General features: G+C 41.6%; 1 long non-coding RNA gene across 2 annotated transcripts in view; it reads left to right on the plus strand.

Annotated features, from left to right (window-relative positions):
• The window catches only part of LOC145419706 (uncharacterized), a 51,340-nt gene that overhangs the window by 18,263 nt on the left and 12,049 nt on the right, over positions 1-21,028 (plus strand). The window contains exon 2 of one of the 2 annotated variants that reach the window (XR_013901031.1): positions 7,238-7,293. This is a non-coding gene — a long non-coding RNA (uncharacterized LOC145419706). Of the gene's footprint in view, positions 1-6,614; positions 7,294-21,028 lie in introns of those variants that run through there. The other variant, XR_013901030.1, reaches the window with a different exon arrangement.

A 21,028-nucleotide genomic window follows, 5' to 3' on the forward strand; every position in this document is an offset into this window, starting at 1 on the left:
CTGACTTTTTTGCCTGTAAGTGGGAGTATAAACCAACTGCTAACACATCAGTGATATAAAGCCACTTTTGATGGCAGACATTTTATAGTACAGTTGCCTTTTTACATATCCACCGAATATGCTCTGTGGTTCACTGCTACATGCTCCACATTCCCCAGTTAGTTGCCAGCCCTAGATCAAAACAAAGCTGCAAAGCTTGCAAAGAGCAATCAGAAAACACAAGTTAACCAAACAATGAGCTAGAGTTACAGAGCAGCAAAAAAAATTGTGTTTCTTTGCAAGCGACTGCTTACATCTATAAAAAAAAATGTAACTATTCACATGATCAGTTGTTAACATTAAATGTTTGTCCATTTATCTTATAATACTGTATGTCTCATAATGCATGTAAGTGATATTAGCACTTATAAAAATTATTTTTATTTCATTAAGTTCCTCAACCCCTTAACCTAGGTTAGAGAACCCCATGTTGATTCCCCCAAGGGACTGAATTTTAATTCCGACCCTAGACCACTGCCATGTCCTCTCCTGTGCAGGTGGAAAGCCACAGTGGGGATACTTTTATCGGGCATTCCAAGGGTACAAAACAGGAAGGAGGGAAAGCCGAATTGTAAAGGTAACACAATCAGCCGCTAAAGTAGTCACAGGAGTATCAGTTTCTTTAAGCTGCACTGAGCGCTGCACAAGATTAAGATGTGGATTACTGAACATTTACTTCATGTCACACAGACTGAGCCATGTGGTTTGTTCTATAGAGTGATACGGCACCCTGACCTTATTGCAATCCTGTCACAAGATATAATTATCCAAAGAGATATACTAATGCAGTTTTACTTCAGAGAGTGTTTGTAGCAGTCCACTAAAAAACAGCTTGGGGAGGGCAGAAATACTCATCTGCTGCTCATGCACGGTCACTCCAATTTTTTTAAAGTATTTCCCCCCCACACTGGAATCTAATCCTGTGGACAGACTTCACCTTTGACTCTTGTACTTGACCCCATACCTTGGGAATGAGTTTGTGGAAGTCAGACATGCTCAGGCTTTGTATGCATCATCGCTTGACCACTTTCAGGCTGATGTAGGAGAGAGAAAGTAGGTGTGCAGAGTCTTTGACTGATGGCACAGCTTTATAGTACACAATATTAAGCACCCGGTCCTGAAAGTTAGACGCTGTTTTGCTCTTGAAAGGGAAGCTGTAATCTCCATTCGTCTCTGACCACATAGAGAAGGATTTTGCAGTCAGATCTGCAGCTACCAATAAATAAGTTGCCTGTAAGTTGAACTATGTGTCATATCTCAATCACCTTTTGTTCCATGTCCTTGGGGGTTGCCTGAATTTACTGCCACTCTATATAAGTGAGTGGGTAGCACAGGTGTGCATTGGCGCACAGTTACACTGACACTCCATCCCCCCACCCCGCCCCACATGCCCTGGGTTCATTGTGTCCATTTTCTTTATCCAGAAAATGTGCTTCCACTTTCCAAAAACCGAGTTTGAGATCCAACCACACACCCACCTTGCGCTCATCCAAGTTAGACACAAATGTAAAGATTTCCACCAATCTGGGGAAAAAATGTGGGTTAAGATATAATGTGAGCAGCACATGGAGGGTGAGGAGTTGGGACCCCCACCGTCACCCCCACCTACCCCTCCTCTACACATCAACCAACCCTACAGACTTTCTTTCAGGTTCTTCGTGTAGAAAAAGGCTGTCCCGCTGTCCCAAAGCGTTTCGCCTCTGTGAATACGCACAAGATGTCCATTCATGCCCCATGGCCCTACGACTTTGCTGCACCCCCCCACCCCCCACCCCACCTCCCGCCCCCTCCACTCCCTTCAACGCCAGCTGAGGCAATTCAACTCAGGCCAAAAGCAGGGACCTTTAATCTAACAGAATGTAGCAGGCACCTGAACTACTTAACCGCTGTGCTTGTTCAAGGGGGTGGGCACAGAGGCTAAGGTAACTGGCGTGTAACAAAAAGCCCCGAACTTTATCCTTGGCCAGGATGAGTACATTTCCTTTCTGTTGTTCCCAACAAAGGCCAGCAAGCACAAATGGTCTGCTATCTGTGTCACTGGGAAGTGGAGAGCAATTTGTTTCTATTAAACAGGACGGTCCTCATCTTCCCCAACCGCAACCCCTTTTGCTCCCCTCCCATACTGATTTAGATGGCTTTTGTGCTGCAGGTAAAACTCTGCCAGTCAGTATGTTTCATGTGAGAGCTCGCCTTGACCAGGTGGAGACCTTGTAGACTTGAATAGCTGGTGGCCTTAAAAAGAGCATAAAGGACTCTCGGGGGATTTTTGTGGTTTGGCTTAATGCGAGAATTTGTGGGGGGCAAAAAGGATGAGGAGAACCAGAAATTGACTGCAGCACTCAGGCAAAAGTTGTCCTGCTACACCTGCTGTTGATCATTCCTTTCCAGCTAATGACTGTGGGTCTCTGTGACACACAGCAATTCAACACTTGTTAACACACACACACATGCACTCTAACAGCATAACCCATCTCTATGCCTTCTTACTACATCATATCAGTGGCAGCTTGACCTTCTTGATTTATCAGGATTCCAGTAGAGGGCAGAAATACAACAGCGAGCCACTGTATTTCACCCACATTGGTTCCAGAAACACACAGACCCATTCCCTGACTTTGACAAAGCCAAGATGGCTGCTTTCGTAAGAGGATGTTTCTCTTTTTTATTTAAACCCTAGTCTTAACCCATTCATTTTGTCCTTGTTACAGATATGAAACCTTTTGAGTACAATTGTATATCAGTCACAATACCACAAATCAAGCTGCAAGAAACCTTCCTATTATTTCTGCACAGCGTAAATGTATATACTGCTTATGAAACGAGGCGCCATGGTTTTAGGTTTATTGGTTCCATTCAATAAATTCAAACAAACACTCATCATAATAAAGATGAGTGTTTGTTTGAATTTATTGAATGTTTATCTAAAATAAATACAAATAATGTTCTAAAAGAGATTAAAATTGCAAAAAAATGTTGGGATGAAAATTTGTCATATTGAGATTCCTGTGTAAATGAAGTGTTCCTTTTCTTCAGTTAATTAGGAATTAGACACATATGGATCAATTCATTTAGCTAATGAGCATCTCTAAATGGTTAAGGCGAGACTCCATCCCTCCTCTCTTCATTTGTCTTTTCATTTCTTCACATTTTATTCCCTCACCCCTCTGTTTTTTGTCCTGCCTCCCTCCCTTCCTTTGTATTGACGCCCTGGGACCCCATCTGGGCCCTTTGGAGGCGTGAAATGCACAGTAATTATTAGTAATCATCACACACCATCAGAAACGGATCCTAGTGCTGTAATTACATGATAAATGTCTGCCTAACACATGCCCTCTATTTAGCAGCCCCCTGGAGACCAAGGATAATAGACAGCTAACAGGGATCCGCAGAATGGGCCTTTCAGCGCTGGCCGGGGCTCATTGTCTACGCGCCAATACACCCTCGCCCCCCGTTTGGCAACAATGCAGACCCCGATCAATCCCCTGCTCTGCCCCCCTATCCAGCCTGCTGACCCCTCCTCATACACACATATCCCTTGTCACTGCTAAGTAGACAGCAACGTCAATCATTGGCATTACACTGCATTGCTAATGGCTGCCAAACAATTTCACAGGAGAGAAAAGAGTTTTGTTCAGCCATTTATCAGGTAATGGTGACTTTGTTTAATGCTGTTGCTGCTGACCCCTGAGCAAAATGTGATAATTGGAGTTATCATTATCTGCGTGTCTTTTGTTGCTTTTTCATGAATCGTTGTGATCGGAATGTAGCCAACATCTGGCTGCTTTTGATCAAGATTTTTATGGCTGAACTGCAAGAATTGTGATAAGCTTTTTGCCTATATGCTTGCAGTAACACGTGTGCAAGGACTGCATGCCTGCAAGCCTTAAACATTCTGGTTTATTCCAGTTCTTCCAACGTATGCATTATCTTGCAGAAGAAGATATACTGTGACAGCCTAGCATGCAATAAAAACCTACACATGATGGGACTTGACTTCTCACTTGAGTAGCCACATGGCAAATTTAAAGTAAAGTGGAAAACGTTAATTTGGAGTTACAGGCATATATTGCGCTTGTGCAATCTAAGCTACTTATTTATATAGAGTAGCATTATAACCACAACATGAGTAATGGCTTTTAAATGAATTATAATCCCTAAAAAGCATTTGATTTATAATATACACAAAAAATGTATAATTTCCTTTTTCCAAGTTTAAAATTATTATTTTTTGTTCTTCCACATCAGTTCTAGTTATTCAGAAAATGTCACACTAGATCTCACCTAAGTTAAAACATGCAAAGTCACCTGCAGGCAGGGTGTAACTCTGAAAGCAGCAGTCAGAACTGACAGTGACAGTTAGGAGAGTGAAAGAGGCCACCAAGCCTAAAGGAGACTGCCTCTGCAGTTTTTCGATGCAAATAAGGCCTAGGTGAGTCAATAGACATGTGCAGGGCAACTTTTACACAACACTTTTATATTAGTTTTTCATCGACTGTCACTGTACCTGAATCTACATATGGAATGATCAGATATGCATGCAAAGAAGTACGCTCTTATCAAAATGCATAGAGTGAAATGAGGAATCGTGTTTGTGGACAACAAGGGGAATTTGCCTGAGATTTGCCTAGCTGGCTCTAAACAACGGTCAACTATTCGGGGATATTTTATATATTACCCAGGTATGGCCACAAGAGTTTTGGCTGTTAAGCAAATTTTATACACTGTCTTACATCTGGCCAGAATTTTAACAGTAATCGCTTTAAATTTTGGCATGCACACTGTTTATTTCTTGTTCCTGTTAACTCATGAATACATGCAATAACTGATTTACAAACATGGGTGTCAGTTGATACAATGGAAAGCCCAAATTACCTGTTTACCTCCAGTAACTGTTGAAATGGTCTCTTACAGGAAGAGGGTTGTGCTTTAAGACAAAGGCAGTTTGAGTTTAAACGGAGGCCCACAGTTTTCCATGCTACCACACACTGTTAGAGACTCTAACAATACTTTATTTTACGTGTAATATGGCGACATCTTTAATTTATTCTGACCTTACTTATCCTTTTACTGGTTGATTTTTTAGCTTCTCTGAGTTATTGCCCAACATTGCCATGACCACACATACAAACTACAAATGTAACAGCTCTGCCTGAGTACAAAACCGAAAGCAGACACTGAATGAAAAGCCGAGCAATCTCAGAGTATGACAATAACAGACATATCAACTATCCCCTAATTGATACAGCTAGGCGGTCAGTCAGTTACTTAATGAATTGCTAATAGTCCTCAGCAATGCTATGAGTGACAGGGCCCAAACATTCCACCTGCCTGATGCTGCCCGGGGATTGAAGCGGATGGAGATGCTTCTCATTAACGGAGGCAGGATGCTTGGTGATTGTTCAGTCTTGTGTGGAGAGGCCTCTTCCTCATGGAGGCCACGCTTCTCTCTTAGCTAGTCCCCTTAGCGTCAGACAGCCAAGCATCAGAGTCACCGACAATGAAGACTTGATCAAAGAGACATTCCACTGAGCCTGGCTGAGCAACGGGATGGGATGACGGAGCAGAGCAGAGAGACTGACTGAAAGAAAGATGAGAAGAAAGAAAAAAAGAGAGAGGGGATGGTGGGAAGAAAAGGCTTATACTCTGCATAGTAATGCTGTAATTAGAGAGTTTGCAAAGCATACTTCTGCTGGCTAAAGAAATGGGATTGATCTAGAAGTCTGGCCAATGACACTCTGAAGATGGTTGTTGTGGGATTGGGATCCTGTTAAATCATTTACGTTGGCTTAACAGGATAGGTGTTAATCACTTTTCATTTATGTGTATTTATATATTGTAATATATTTTTTTCTGTTCTGATCAGCCGGAGCTGCAGTGAATGACTGCCGGTGTATCACTGAAAAGATATACTGGATAAAAGAGTTATGCGCATGGGTAAGAGTCGAGCTTTATACGCCATGCATTTATTTCTGTACTTGTCACCAACTGCAGCATTATTTATCTTAATGCATATAACTACTAGACCTTCAACTGACCCATAATTCCCTACTAATAACTGCTGTGGGCAGAGTGATTATAGCTTTTCATTAGTGCCGGCAGCTTTTACTAGTGCTATCCCAGCTAAAGGGCCCTTGCTGTAATTGTTAGCCATTATAAATATAGTGCGTTGAAGGTATAAGGGGGGTAGTGATGCCTTTTTGTTAACTGCTGATGATTGAGCAATTAAACTTTGGCAACTTAATTACCTCTCCACAGAAACATGGCTATGAGGCATTAGGACTTACATTATGGTAAACATGTTGTCAGAGATCAACGGCCTTGACCTGCGTGATATTTATTTGCAGCTGCTAGAACAGGTATGCAAGACATTTACTGTCAGGTGCAAACTAACACTGTAAAGTTATATTTTGTATCATTTTTATTAGTTAAAAAATAAATATTTCAGTAATTATCATAATTTCATTTACATCAGTCATACTGCTGTTAAAAGTAAAATGTACCATTGGTATTTTCTATTTGTATCAGCACTGTTATTATAATATTAATTCATGCCTGACCACCAGCCTATTAATTAACTGCCTACTTATTGTACACAGAGAGAAAAATCAGGACCCACAAGCGGCGCCTCAACTAGTTTGCAGCATAGAAAGGCTAACAGATGTTGTATGGAGAAAAACAAAAAACACCAGAATAAAAAACCAACATCCATTCATCAGCCCAAGTAGGAATCACACTATGCAAGCTCCTCATTAAGTGGCATTAAAACTGTGAAGGTCTATAATTATCGAATAAATCCTTTCCCACATGAATGAATTCATCTGCGTGCCATAATTCTTCCCCACACAGAGCAGCTCTGGTGGTGAATGAGCCTTTTGTGCACCACTGTGGGAAGGCTTTTGTGAAATTACACTACTGCATAATGATGCTAATCATAAATTAGCATTTCAAGATGGAGCAGCATGTTTGTGTGTTTGAGTGTGTGTATTTTGTGCACGTGTGTTTATATATAAATTTGGCCATTTCAGTAACACACAACTTTTTTTTTTTTTTTTTTTGTTTCTGTTTGGGCCCATCCACCAATTTTATATACTGTCCACATATTTTGTTGAGAAAAGTTATTTACGAGCCTTTCAGTTGTAAAATTCAAAATGTCTCTTGGTTTGTTTTATGTCTCATGGAACTTTTTATCCTCTCTCAGGTAGCCATTGGAGGACAGAGAGGATGCAACGTCGACTAAAGAGAAGCTAAACACATGTGAGTTTGCTTCCTTCACCCCGCTCCCTAATTCCCTTCTGGATTGATATCTTATACTAATCTTTGCCTCCTCTGTCTTCTTTGTCTTAAAACTACAGCACAAAGAGAGGCACAAGCATGCAACCTGCAACACAAACACAAAACACAGGCATTGTGTATCCTAATAGGAACCACATGATGGTGATATTAGATTCAAGTTTCTATTCACTGCCCGAGAGTAGCAGGTGTGTGTTTCATTACCCACGAAAGAAAACACGACTCCACTGTGGGCTTCTTAATGTAAGGGCTTGACCCACTAATGAAAGGAGACAAAGAGACCAATCTAGAGGCAGCGCCCACTCTGTGTCCACTTAGCACCAAGCTAGAACCTTTGTCAATTAAGACCTGTCTGTTTGATGCGACAATTAACAAGGAGGCGGTTGGTCATTAATCCCAATATGGTTTCACTCACGATTAAGACGCACATCTTTGTCACAAACATTCATGCAGTCACAGAGTTTGCTGTAAACATCTTTGGAGTGTAAGGGGGGAAAGAAAAAAACCAAACAAATGGAAAGACAGTTGCGAGTTTGTTTGCATTGTGGCATCTTTCCCTAAATGATTATTAATATTGAATTGTCTGCTGTTTCAAATTGAGCAAATAAGTCATTTTAATAAACACCGACTCTAAGTAGGTATGTAAAAACATCTGTTAGCTTTGACTGATGGACACTTGTCACTCACAAATGATGATTCAAACTCGATGAAGGTGGCTATAAGTTCTTGATATTTACTCAGACTCGTAAACATTGCTTTCAATTACTCAAACAATGACTGTCGGTGCCGTAGGTGTCAGGGTTATACAGAAGCTCATTTGCATGAAAAAGATATTTGTGTACTCAGAATGAAGCACACATGTAAATGATAACTGATGCATTGCGTGTTACAACAAAGGGATACTGATAGATATCCACATTTAAATTTCAATACTATTTACTTAACCACAGCTTTTCTCTGGAAGGGAATTATTCCAAACACATTGTTGTACATTTACAGTGAGTCATCAGTTGTTTTCCTCTTTGTTGTTGTCCCAGAATAAGGTCAGTGGAAAACATGACCACAGTGCTTTGCATCTTTCTTAGCTCTGCCAAACAAATGGGGTTTGTATATGCAAAGAATATGGGTTTTTAAAGATAGAACTTATTAAACAAAGACACCAGAGGTGTTCCTCAACACCACCACTACTCCTACAGTGTTTTACAATGTAATTCTTGAACAGTTTCAGAGACAAATGAAATCCATTGCACATATATGCCAAGAGGAGGATGCTTATTAATGCATTTTTGCAACTCGAAAGCAAGAGGAGAAGATGTGAGGGGATCTCAGTTTGAGATTTTTTGTGTAATTCGTGTATGTAACACCCACTTCATCATCTGAAGCATGTTTCAGTAACCCTAGACAGGAATAACTTTCATCAACAGATGGACAAACACAATCTTTAAAATGAAAGCCGTTACAAAAAAAATAAATTTTAGCCAACTTGTAAAGAGTGACAACTAAACTAGTTTGCAATTCACTGGATGCTGAAGGTATAGATTGGAAAACAATGTAATCACCAACAAAGATTTCAGAAGGACGGCTTAAAGCTGTAGCATTGACTGTGCACTAGGTGGTGCCCCGTCTCTTTACCAAGACAAAAAACACATTGTGTTACTTTTCGGCCAAACTCCACACTAAAGCTGTAGTGACGGGGCCGTACATCCGAGTAGAGTGATAAAGTTTGAGTCATGCGTGACAAAATCTTTTAAGTTACTGTCAAAGATGCTGTCTGTGTGTCTGTTTAAAGTTCAAAATTAAAAATGCACAGGGGGTTGCTTTAAAGCGTGAAGAAAAAAAATAATGCTTGAGCACATGTGTGAAGAGTGCACTCTTTCAAACATGTATATTGGCACACAATGCATTCCTCTTTCTCTCCGTCTCCCTCTAATGTGATCTGAGGAGAGAAAACTAGTGCTGTTTGATTAAAAGGGATTCAGGTGATGAAGGCTTGAGTCTCAGTGCTCAGGGCCTATAGTTTCAGCCTGGCCCAAGGCAGCAGCTGGAAGCATAATTACATAGGCTAATTTATACATCATTAAGGCCTCCATATAAGTCACCCGTTTTGAAAAGAGCAGTTAAGCTACTTACACTTTTCACAAAACAGCAGCAATTCTGTATAAAATGAATGTATGCCGTTCTTCTGAAGGCATATGGTATATTTCTCACCTATTAATAATTCAAGTCGAATGAGCAAAAATTAGTTGGCTCGGTTACCGCTGCATTTGTCCCACATTAATTTCACCGACATTTTGTAAATGGGGCTATTACGCTAAAAACAAAGCAGAGTGAATGACCACGGTTTGCCGTACTTAGGAAAAGAGAGGGCCTCATTCGTACACCTGTCATTTTCAAACAAGGCACCATTATGGCTTGCAGAGAGGTGATATCACACCTTTCATTGTAGCTGCGTCCCTTCTGTGGAAAAGCTGTAGCCATGAAATAGTGAATTTCTGTGAGAGAAAGCCATTTGTAATCTCGAAATCCAGACATTTACTTTTCACTTCAGAGTCTGTCAAATTACTGCGTTTCAGTGGGCATTTCAAAATAAAAGAAGCCAATAATTTGCATTTTTACTGAGGCAGTTCACTGTCTGCTTTACTCATATTCTTCATATTCTTTTCGTCTAACAAAACATACACTCAGTCTCTCCTAAACTCTTAAACTCATAACTAAGGTTTAATTGAAATCAAATAGGTCTTCTTTATATGGGGAGCTGTAGAGTAGACAAGTGAACAGGTGTTCTTTTAGATATATCAAAGCATATACATTTTAACAACCCTTGACACCTTACATACACACTTAGTTTGAGATGCGCGCACACACCGACACACTCGCATACACATTCACCATCAGCACAGAAGGAGCAGCTCAATGGGGCTGAGCACATTGTTGCTTTAACCTTCTGCGCCAGTTATCCCTCTCAGAGCTCCAAGCCTTGGCAGCTAACTCTATTGGCTTTTTGTCATGGAGCCTTGGCTTGTACAGTGGCTGGGAGTTGGGGGGAGAGAGATCAGGGAGAACAAAACGACCAGAAAAAGTCTTTTCTTTAACATTATTTTTGAAGTGAAGTGAGTGTGAGCAATGGCTAGAGGAGGCCTAGTCGAGGCTTTTATGGGCCTTGTCATCTTGGGGTCATTATGCTCAGCAGATCATTAGGCTTTGAAGAGGAGGCACAAGACAAGGTGCCCACAACCTCTCAGATGTGCCACAACTCCCCCACCTGACCCCTCTGCTCCTCATCAGGGCTAAACATCGCTTAAATGAACCGACCTCTGGCAGCCTCAGCTAAACGTACTGCAGCATCTATAAGACTGACTGATTTTGAAATGAATAGAGGGATGTTTCACACTTCCTTTCTAATCCTCTGGGTGGCTTAAAGTGCAAAATGGGTTCAGAAGTGGGTGCCTTTTGTCCCCTTCATCTCCACTCTGCAACCTTCCACAGTGTGTGGTTGGAAACACAGATGAAGGTTTCCCAGCTTGGTCGAGAGGACTAACACAGAAATGGCAAAATCAAGACTTTTCATGTTATCTTCCAATTGCAAGTAGTGATTGTGTTTGTGTCATTAGGATATTTTACATGATGAATTCTTTCCCTAATGGACCCAGTAGCATGCAGGAAGAAACCAGTCAAAGAGAGGTCATATCTCAAATGGTTCACGTTCATAAATAAAAGGGCAGCAACAACTGAGGCGCTGTTAGATTCGTATGGGCTACATTTACAAACTCAGCTCTGTCGTTCTCATCCTTCCTCCGCTAGTATCTCTTCCTCCTTTGCTTGAATGTCACCACACTGCAGGAGGATTTAACGTTGCTTTTAACCCTCACTGCCTCATAATTACCTTGACATTTACCCTGCATTCAATCAAGTTTTTAACAGCAGATTTATTGCAATGACTTTTTTGTATTGCAGAAGGCAGCAGTAATTATGCAGGTTATTAAGAGTCTTCGTGTTAATGCAGTTTTACCCATGTAATATTCGGTGTGCTCTGTTTTCCTGTATGGAAGAGCACGGTGTCAGCTGCCTTAAGACAGAGTGACACAAGAAAGGACAGAAATACTATTAGATGAAGTATCAGATGACTTGGGGTATGAGGAGTGGAACAGGGTAGCACTGCCTATCCTTCCTTTATTGCTCAGGTTATTATCACAACTGCTGGGGAATTGTCGAGACGGGGAGATAGGAGTGGCAACGATCCATCCGGGACTCGTTCATCACCACACGCCGCAGCCCCCCGAATAGAAATTACATCTGCATCTGAATTAGTAACATTATTCGCCAATTTGGCTCAGAGTGAACATTGTTCCATTGAAGGTGGAATTAAATTAGAAAATGAGTGAGTCTTTAATTTTCAGATTATAAATCAGGGAATATAATTCACCTCCTTGTACCTTAAGGGCAATCACATTATCCTAAGCGACATTTTATCCTCAGCCCCACCAAGTGATCTCATCATAATACAGAGTCACACACCAATCATGCTTCCTAGGGAAGCAGGAAATACATCTTCTGCTCCAGAGTTAGACATAAAATATGGGTGTCTTCTCCTGTGCGGGAGCTTATTTTACATGAAATTTGATGGTCGTTTTGGACTCGCAAACACGTCAAAGTATTACTTGGTTCGAGCGATATTGCTTTCCTTTTTTAGCCCTCTTGAAGCATAATTTTGGCAGTTGATGACAAGTTGAACATCCAGAATATCAGAGTCTTACAACAGTAATTCACATGGCACTTGGAGAGTTTTATAAATGGAAAACGTATACCCACAACGAAAGTTATCCAAAGGTGTCAGCTGTAACGTTATGGATTTGAAACCACTCAAAAAACACCCCTGTACTTTTGCTGCAGTATGCGTTTTTAGTGCGACCCAAGCCTTTGAAAGCATCTACCATGGGGGAAAAAAATCTTCTGCAATAGCATGCGTGCTTTGTCCCTTTTCAAAACAATTCTGCAACATTTCAGTGAAATTGCTGCTCAGCTGTAATAAACAGCTTAGCGACTTAGAATTGAACATAACCTGTTCAAATTAAAAAGGATGGATCGACCTTTTAGAGCCAGCCTTTTCTAGTCTGTGTCCCAAAACTCTCTGTTCATTTCATTCTGGCCAATGCCCAGACCTCATTAAAAATAAATGCACTCCTTAAACCCCAACACTAGGCCTTTTCCATTAGGGAGAGAGATATGAGGGTGATAAACATTATTTGTGATCGGATATGAATCGTGCGAGGATTGGCTGCAATATTGGAAGCCACATTGAAAAGCGATTGTGCTTGAATTCCCCCATGCAGTTTCATGCCATATCACAGCTCTTGTAATTTGATTCCTATTCATTTTGACCATTGTTGTGTATTATATTGAAAGCCCTATCAAGCTGATCTAGACCAACCAATTTGGATTTTTGTTATTTTGTCCCACTTGGTTGATTTTAAGCTGATCAGGATATTTGCTTGGCACAGTCTTGGGCATTCTGAATAGCCTTATCTTACATTTAATTACCATACTCCCTTTGTTGAAGCAAAATTCATCTATTTTGCGGTGCAGTAGTGGGGTGTTTTTATGCCTGCGTGCATAAAAGGAAGAGGGGAAAGAGGGAAAGAGATGGGGAGTGTTTAGTTGTCCTCCCTTTCTGTCACTTTCTTTGATATACTGTACAGGTGTATTTTCTTGGAAACAGTGCGTTGGTGCATCCCCCATAAAAGGCAATAAAGCTGGGGCACACTATTGGAGATTCACCCCTGAGCGCTCCACTGACAACCTCCGAGACGTACACATTTAATATGCCATTGATTGATTGATTTTATGAGATATGGTTAACATTATCATCAATACCGCCCTGAGGACCAAGGCACCAAGTTAGTCTTGAAGGAATACTGCTTGTCACATGCTGTACATGCAAGATAAACATCAGTATAAAGGAAATTCTTTATAATATACCTTTTTTTTCCCATTAATTTATGACGAGGAAAGGGTGCATATTGGTGAAGCAAAGTGTGCGTGTGTAAGGCATTGTGTAGGTCTTAAGCGCGCATCCATAAAGGAATGCGTTCATATGAAATTGCAGTGCAAATATAGTATATGCTGGTGATGGTTTGAGCTGTATTAGCCTGACTGTTTGACCCCAGCACGGTAGTCAACACGCCTGTCTTACTTTCCTACAGGTTCACTGACAGTCAGAGCAGGACGATAATGGCCACCCTTGGACATTCTGCACCACAGGGCAGGTATGTGATGGGCTACAGCTCATCTACAGCACATATTAATATTAATACATATAAAAGCTGTCCAACTGGCACAGAGTCATCAGCTGTAGATAAGCGTACACACACAGGAATGCATAAATGTGCATATGCAAAGGCACACAGTCTCTCAGAAACACATCTGCCTGCTTGCAGATACACACATATACAAAAAAAAACCAAGTAAAAGGCCCATTATGGATGTAACAGCACAGCGTTTGTGGATGGACCGTTTCCCGAGGTCAGTTTGAAACATTTGCCAGCAGGAAACCTACACAGAGTGCCGGTTGTTCGCACCGTTTGGGGAAAACACACATTATGTAAATGATTCTTCTTTTGGAATAGAGCACGCACAACTAGAAACGGTGTGCTAATGGCTACCGTGTCAGCCAAAGCTAATGGTTGTTGTGTGTGTTTGCACATATGTGCGCTGCATTGCATGTGTTTCGTGCATGTCTGTGCATGTGAAAGTATGTTCACATCCCCTTTAACCGTGAATGAAAGGAGGGAAACATTAAAGTGCAAAGAGACGCAACAAAAAACAGTCAACAAGGAAAAAGTTTGTCTCGCTTTACATATTTCGGTTAATTCACAAAGGCAGTTTGGTAAAGGACGAGACGTGCGCAGAGAGCTGACCCGCCTTCGGACGCAAAAACACAGCTTTTATTCATGAACTTGACAAAGTCGTCCCTGTCTCTCTTCTAACAGAAGGCACTGTAAGTAATCCAATTCTATTTGCATACTTTTATATTGGTTGATAGTTTGGTATCAACAGCATCTACAAACAGTCTGAAGTAATGGTGCATATACATAGTTCATTTGGCATAAATTGCAGGAAATATCTGATTTTAAAGAGTTGGGATTATACCTTTTCTATACTGGAGGCCATGCTGTTGAAACACAAGGGCAACAAGGAAATAAAACTCACATGGTTTGAAAATGAAGTTACTGAGGGGTGTCTGAGTCACTGACATGAACGGTGATCTGAAAAGCAGATTTCAATGTCAGTAAGCAAATGACGAGCCAGGTTCTTGTTTTCCTCTGCATTTCAGTAGGAGATGTAACCGCTGAGAGGGAAAATTAAATAGCAAATTACAAAGCCTTCTACGTGGTATCTCAAGAATAAGTGTGCACGGGCATGTAATGTTCATCATACTGTATGTCACAGAAGTGCTTGCTTCCTTGAACCTTATTGAATCAGCCTCTAATCTGTAATCAAACAAAAAATGAAGTCAGTTCCGGAAATATTGAGTGGGATATTGTTAAATGAGACAATGTTGCAAGAAGGTTTAAGCACTGAAGAATTGCAGTAAAGTTTCAAGAACAGAAGGACCTTTGGATTTGACTCCACGTGGTCCATTTATGACTTCCTGTTAGCAATATGACATGTTAAGAAAGAATGGGCACTTTTATTATCTTATACCTTGCCTAAAAGAAAGTAAAAGAAGGTCATATATGTGTACAGCCCACCTAAGTGCATTTTTTATTGGATTAAATTAAACCATGACTCCCTGGGGCTTCCACTATGACTAAACTTGATTCTGTCTTTGGTGCTAAACACGGACTCACTGAGACCTGTGATTACACAGTATGACAGAAATGAAAATAACTAAAGAAAAGGAATAAAAGGGTTGTTTGACAAATAACTAGAAAACCAAGATAAATAATTCATGTTCTGCAGATTTTTTCTTTTTTCCTTTTGGATCTCTACTCTCTAATCAGACGACTGAAAAGAACAACACATGCAAGCAGCTGCTTTTAGTTTCACCTCTAGACTAAAGAAAACTCTGGTCTTCTCCGGAGCGGGGGGTTGGACTGGGACAGGACATTTTTCACCGTCAGCCTGACTTGCCCTAACAATGTGACAGTTGGTGACAAATAACCTGGCTCATGATTGAAATCTGACAAAATAACACTATGTTTTATAATAGTGTCCCCAAGCAGAAATATGGCCGTCGCAAACTAAACAGTGCTTCATCACCTCCATGCCAGTCCCAGCGGTTCTCCATTAAGGGCCAGATCATTGTGTTTTGCCTCCCCCCCATCCCAGCTGACCGCCGAAGTGACAGCCCCGGCTTGCTGCCATGACATTGAAAAATATTTGTACTGACAAGGCCACAAATCACTCGCCGACAAGTTTTAAAACTCAATGTTCACTCAATGTGCATCTGCTATATTCTCGTTAAAAGTGTAATATGGTAGTCTCTCCCCTCTGCGTTCTTTTATTATTACGGTATTGACAGCGACTATAATAAAGTTGTGCTGTTTTGATGCCAGGGAGGGAAGCGCGTGAGATGGAGAGATTGAAGGAAAGGGTGTATGGGGGTGAGAGACGAAGAGAATAGCTGAGATGGTTGAATGCTCACATGGCACTGTAACAAAAGTGCTCCATTTTCATGACAGAACTTCATCTGACATGTTTAGTTTGATGGTCTGCCTCTAGGTTTCTCAATAAGTCCAAAGCCTGCATTATACCGCATGTCGAAACATAACTTTGGAAGCATCAAATGTAATATCTTACCTAATATTCACATCTAAATCCCTCTATTTTCAGCGCTGCTGCCTTTCATTCAGCATACTGTAGCGGGGTGGAGTATAATCAGTATACTCTTTACCTGCTCTAGATTGCCATGCTCCTACTATACTAGTGCCATCGAGCCAGTGGTTACTCTAATATCCCCTTAGTTTGAAGCCTTGTCGACCATGTAGGCCCTAATGTGTGCCCAGTGCACACGAGTAAGTGTGCTTTAGGCTCATTGTTAACATAAGGCCAAATCTGTAATATAGCACGGACAATTAAGTGCACAATTTTTGTATAAATGCAAAATCCCTCACTGTGAATTATTTAATTCCCTCTCTCCAGTTCATTTAATAGAGCCCTTTTGGCGGGCGGTTTTAGTCACAGAAAACTAATTTGATTCTGCTCCTTGATTTAATTAGATTTTATGATATATGGTATTGCTAATTCGGTGGCTCACCATGCGTTGTCGGCGCCTGTCCCTTGCACTGGCGGTGAGCTGTCAGAGCCCCATTTTTAACAGTATTGAAAAATTCAAGCTTTATTATTGCCCCCTCACTCATTTTCTCCCATCAGAGAGAAAGTAATGAGCTTTTAGTCTCTCCTCTTTTACTCGTCCCCCTTTCCTCGTACTTTTTTCTTTTCTCTGTCTTCATCTCTCTGTGGCTCCGGCTTTTTTTTTTCTTCCTTTCACCCTTTTTCAAAACAAGAGTGGATAAAGAGTTTGGGAGAGAACAGGGAAAGAACTGTAAGAGCGGGGGAGGCGGAAAGTAGAAATGATGGCACCAACAAGTGCAATACAATAAGGGAACAAAAAATGACATGAGCAGAGAATGAAATGAACAAATAAGATAGCAGGACAGGGGAGGGATGATCAAGTTAAAGACTGAGAGAAAAGAATAAACGCGCCAGAGAGAAGTGGAATGTGAACATAGCAGTGATGGTGAATATGAGAGATAAGTAGCAGTTGGAGTGGGAAAAGGAGAGAGAAAAGGGGAGTTGCTGAGGAAAATGGAGATCAAAGAAGCAAGAGGGAGAGAGAGTGGATGGGGGGGAGGGCTGCTGGAGACTGTGCTGCACGCTTGCAGCGCTCCAGGCTCGCTGCTCCGGCATTAGCGCACTGATTCATGAGTTAAGTTTCCCCAACTGCCCACGGCTATTAGCTTTCAGTTCCTTCGGCTGTCATTTAGACTCCAAAGAGTCTTTTGGTTAATGCACTGTTTTAATGAGAGTGCACCACTCGCTAATATATTTGACTGTATGAAAGGTCACAACAGGAAGCTAAACAGATTGAAAGAGAGGGAGCACAATGGCGGAGGCGCTGTCAAGAGGCAAGACAGCTTTTCGAGAAAACTGATTGGAGTTGGGGGCGTTAGGGGTGGGCAGCAGGGTTAGCGCTAACCTGTGAGGCAGCCGGCTGTGGTGTCGCTGTTCCACGCCTTGTACTCCTTTTACTCAGCGTCCAGCTGTGCGTAATAGGCCTCAGAACTGATGGGTTACTGCTCCCTCTAATAGTTACGCCCCATCCATCACCAGCTTTAACCAGAAAGAGAGAGAAAAGTTAGGGGAAGAGATGGAGGGGGACAAGCAATGGAAGGGGCAGACAGGAGGAGGCACATGTTTCATTACCCATATAATCACCAGTCTGATTGCCACACAAGCAATATAAGAGCATCTCACAGCAGCCCCGGGAAATTTATAGCTGTCTGACTATGAGATTCCCACCAACCCGTTAAATATTGCTGGAATGCTGAGCTGATATTAAAGGCAATGGGATAACTAGAAATCTGCAAACCTTTATTGAGTCTTATTCTATATAAAGATTATTGGTGTGAAAGCTTCTTTTGTTTTCTATTTCTGTCCTTCTGCGCTGTGTCCACTCAACTTTCACTAGATGATGCCTCTAACCTTGAGGTTCCTCACTGCTTTTAAACCCCAATATTTAAGCTTGAATAAGGGGGAACAACAGTGTTATCAAACATTTTGACAACTCTGCATAAACAAGCATGGCCTCCGCCCTCCACCCTTCTCACTCTTTGTCAAGTCGCGGCCCCCGTTTTGTCACAGGACACCCGTAAGGGACTGTCTCCAAGCCGCAGAGCCGTGTCTAGGTTTGGGCCCCAAACCCGATAATCTAACAGTAATCCATTCAAAACTAATCAAACATTTACAAAGGTGCCATGATATAGAGAGAGCGCTATTCATCAGCGTCCTCCATCACCAACACGCTGGCCGACCTCGTTACGCTCGCGGCGTCTCAATCTACCTATGCAAATGAGACAGCAGCGCGCGGTGGTGAGCGGGGGACTGACAACCAGACTTGTGTATAGAAATTATAAACAAATATTCATCCATTATGGGAGGAGTCACATGATTCAGGAAGTGCCTGGCAGTGAAGGTGCATACAAACTCTTCTTCTGTTGAGCAATTACTCACCGTGCAGGAAGTGACAGTGTTGTCAAGGTGAATTAGCAGCATATGTCAAGCTTTTGTTATAAATCCAAGCCTACTGTAACCCTTATTTCCCCCCTCTACGATGTATGTGCTCAGTTGATGATATATCAACACAGCTCAGAGATTTATAATTCAGCGAGGGTGATTCCACAGGGGGAGTTGTGGTGAGACATGGGACAGGTCTTGTGGTGATGGTTGAGGGGTTTTGGGGGGTGAAAAGTGGACTCCTTTCGCTGTAATCCTCTCCAAGTGCCTGTAGGCTCCAGACCTTTTCCCCCCCATTACCCAAACCATTTGTTTATTGTGCAGTAATTACAAACCTTCAAGCCTAAAGGCAAACAGGCGGAGAGGCACTGTAATGATGGAGACATTTATAACAATATATCACAACAGCGGTAGAATCAAAGAATGTATTTAAGTCACAGGATATCAATATCAACGAACAGCAAAACAACCAGGTGCCTATGACTTCAGTGAGTTGGGGCTTGTTGAAGAAGGGAATATGCACTTGTTTTGGTAGACTATTATTGATTTGTAATGAGCCTGATTCCCCTTAAAGGCTAAAGTGTTAGCAAGGTAATATGTTGCATTTTATTTAGCAATTCCATGCATGTTTGCCTCACAAGGTTAAAAACCACAATCTGTTCTGAGACCAAAAAAAGAAAATTTTCTCATTTTCAGCACTCCAGAAGCCATTTAATGCTCCCTGTGTTAGAGTGGCAATCCCTATTACCGCTGGATAAAGTGTACCCTTTTTTATTTGAAATGAAAATGTCAGTAATTTCTTTTGAGATTGATGACTCCTTACACGCAGGCCCAATAAATGAAAAATTGATGAGGCTCAGTTCTCTCTTTTAATATTTAAGGCAATATTAAAGTCTCTCTTACATCTCATGGAAATAGTTTTATTTAAAAGGAATAAGACCATTGGGCATTGTTTACTGAGCACCTCATGCATGTTTTATAAAGCTGGTGCCTCTTGGAGGAATTCAAAGGCCCTTGAAATCGTTACTGTTTTGCAGTAAGTATAAAACGACTTAAGAGGAAGTCGAATGGCATCAGCATTGTTGTGTAGCTGCTCCCTTGTTGTTGGATGTGGGCTGCTTTGATGAGAGTTCCAGTGGTGGATAGCAGTGCCAGAAAAGGCGGGTGGGGGTGGGGGGTGCACAATAAATGGCTGAGATTTTATTTCTTCTATTGGGTCGTAATGTGTGCTCGGTGAGGAAATTGATGTTTAACGTGGCTGAGCGGACGAACGGGATGAATTGCCATTTAAAACAAAGACCCATGGGTTGAAAGCAAGGCAGCGAGGAGGAGAGGGAAAGTTAGGAGTAGGACAAGGAGAGGAAGCCACTTGAATGGTTCAGATGGTTTAAAACAAGGCAGAGGCAGGGAGAGTAGCAGGCAAAGCAGAAAAGGATACCCAGGTATTATCGGATAAGTTGTCTCGGTTCAAATAGGTCCTAAAATGGGCCAAAACGGTGAGCTCGTATATGAAAATACACAATGGACCAACTTGAGCAAAGGACTTAATAGCTGAGAACAAAGCTTGACCCACGCTGTCTTTCATGGCGTTTGTGTACATTGAAAGCTACATAGTGTTGAGTAAAGCATGAGCTAGATTACTAGGTTTTTGACCCCAGAATATTTTAAAGGCAGATGGTGACTGCATCAAGGAACAAAATCCTGCCATGATCATTTGAGGCATATTCACAATACCACTCTATTGTTATGCTAGTGTGAAAAACCTGGCCGAGATTTAAGTTGAATAAGTTGCTGAAGTCTAATTTTTTTTTTTTTATAACCAAAACTCACTACATGTACACACCTATGAACAGACACAAGCATGGAGCATACTTGGACACACACACTCGAACAGAAAACATCATATAGTGGAAAACCTCCTATACCAGCAGGACTCAATCAGCAGCTCCAAGTTGAGGAGCCCATTACATTGTAGTGGTGGTTAACAGGGACATTCGAACTGAGAACCAAGATACTCCAGCTCCCATTTAGACAAATTAAATCAAGTCCCATAATGCTTTATGTATCTGTTGCCTGGGTTACACATCCTAGCACACCAGGCCCCTTGATGGAGGGTGGAATGAAGCCTTTTATATCAGATGCTTCGACAACAGGGGGTGACTACTACCTGCCAACTATTATCAAAGGCACTGGTTTCATAGCCCTGCCATATTTTTTGATTGATCTAAATTACACGTCAGTGAGTGCTGCAGTAACATGATCTATAAAGAGATAGCGACTACTTGTACATTATTAAACTCCCCGAGCGGCTGCTCTGCTTTTCGATTGCTGTAATTATCTGTGCTGGAGGCACAACAAGTGGCCCAAACACAGCTGTTAGCCTGCCTGTGCACCCGAACACTGGTTGGCATTAATTGTTTCTGAACAGAAGCTACATTTGGCAGAGGTTAATATTAAGAAGAGG

The sequence above is a fragment of the Astatotilapia calliptera genome, chromosome 13 (assembly GCF_964374335.1).
Source record: "Astatotilapia calliptera chromosome 13, fAstCal68.1, whole genome shotgun sequence".
In the NCBI taxonomy this organism is placed as follows: Eukaryota; Metazoa; Chordata; class Actinopteri; order Cichliformes; family Cichlidae; genus Astatotilapia; species Astatotilapia calliptera.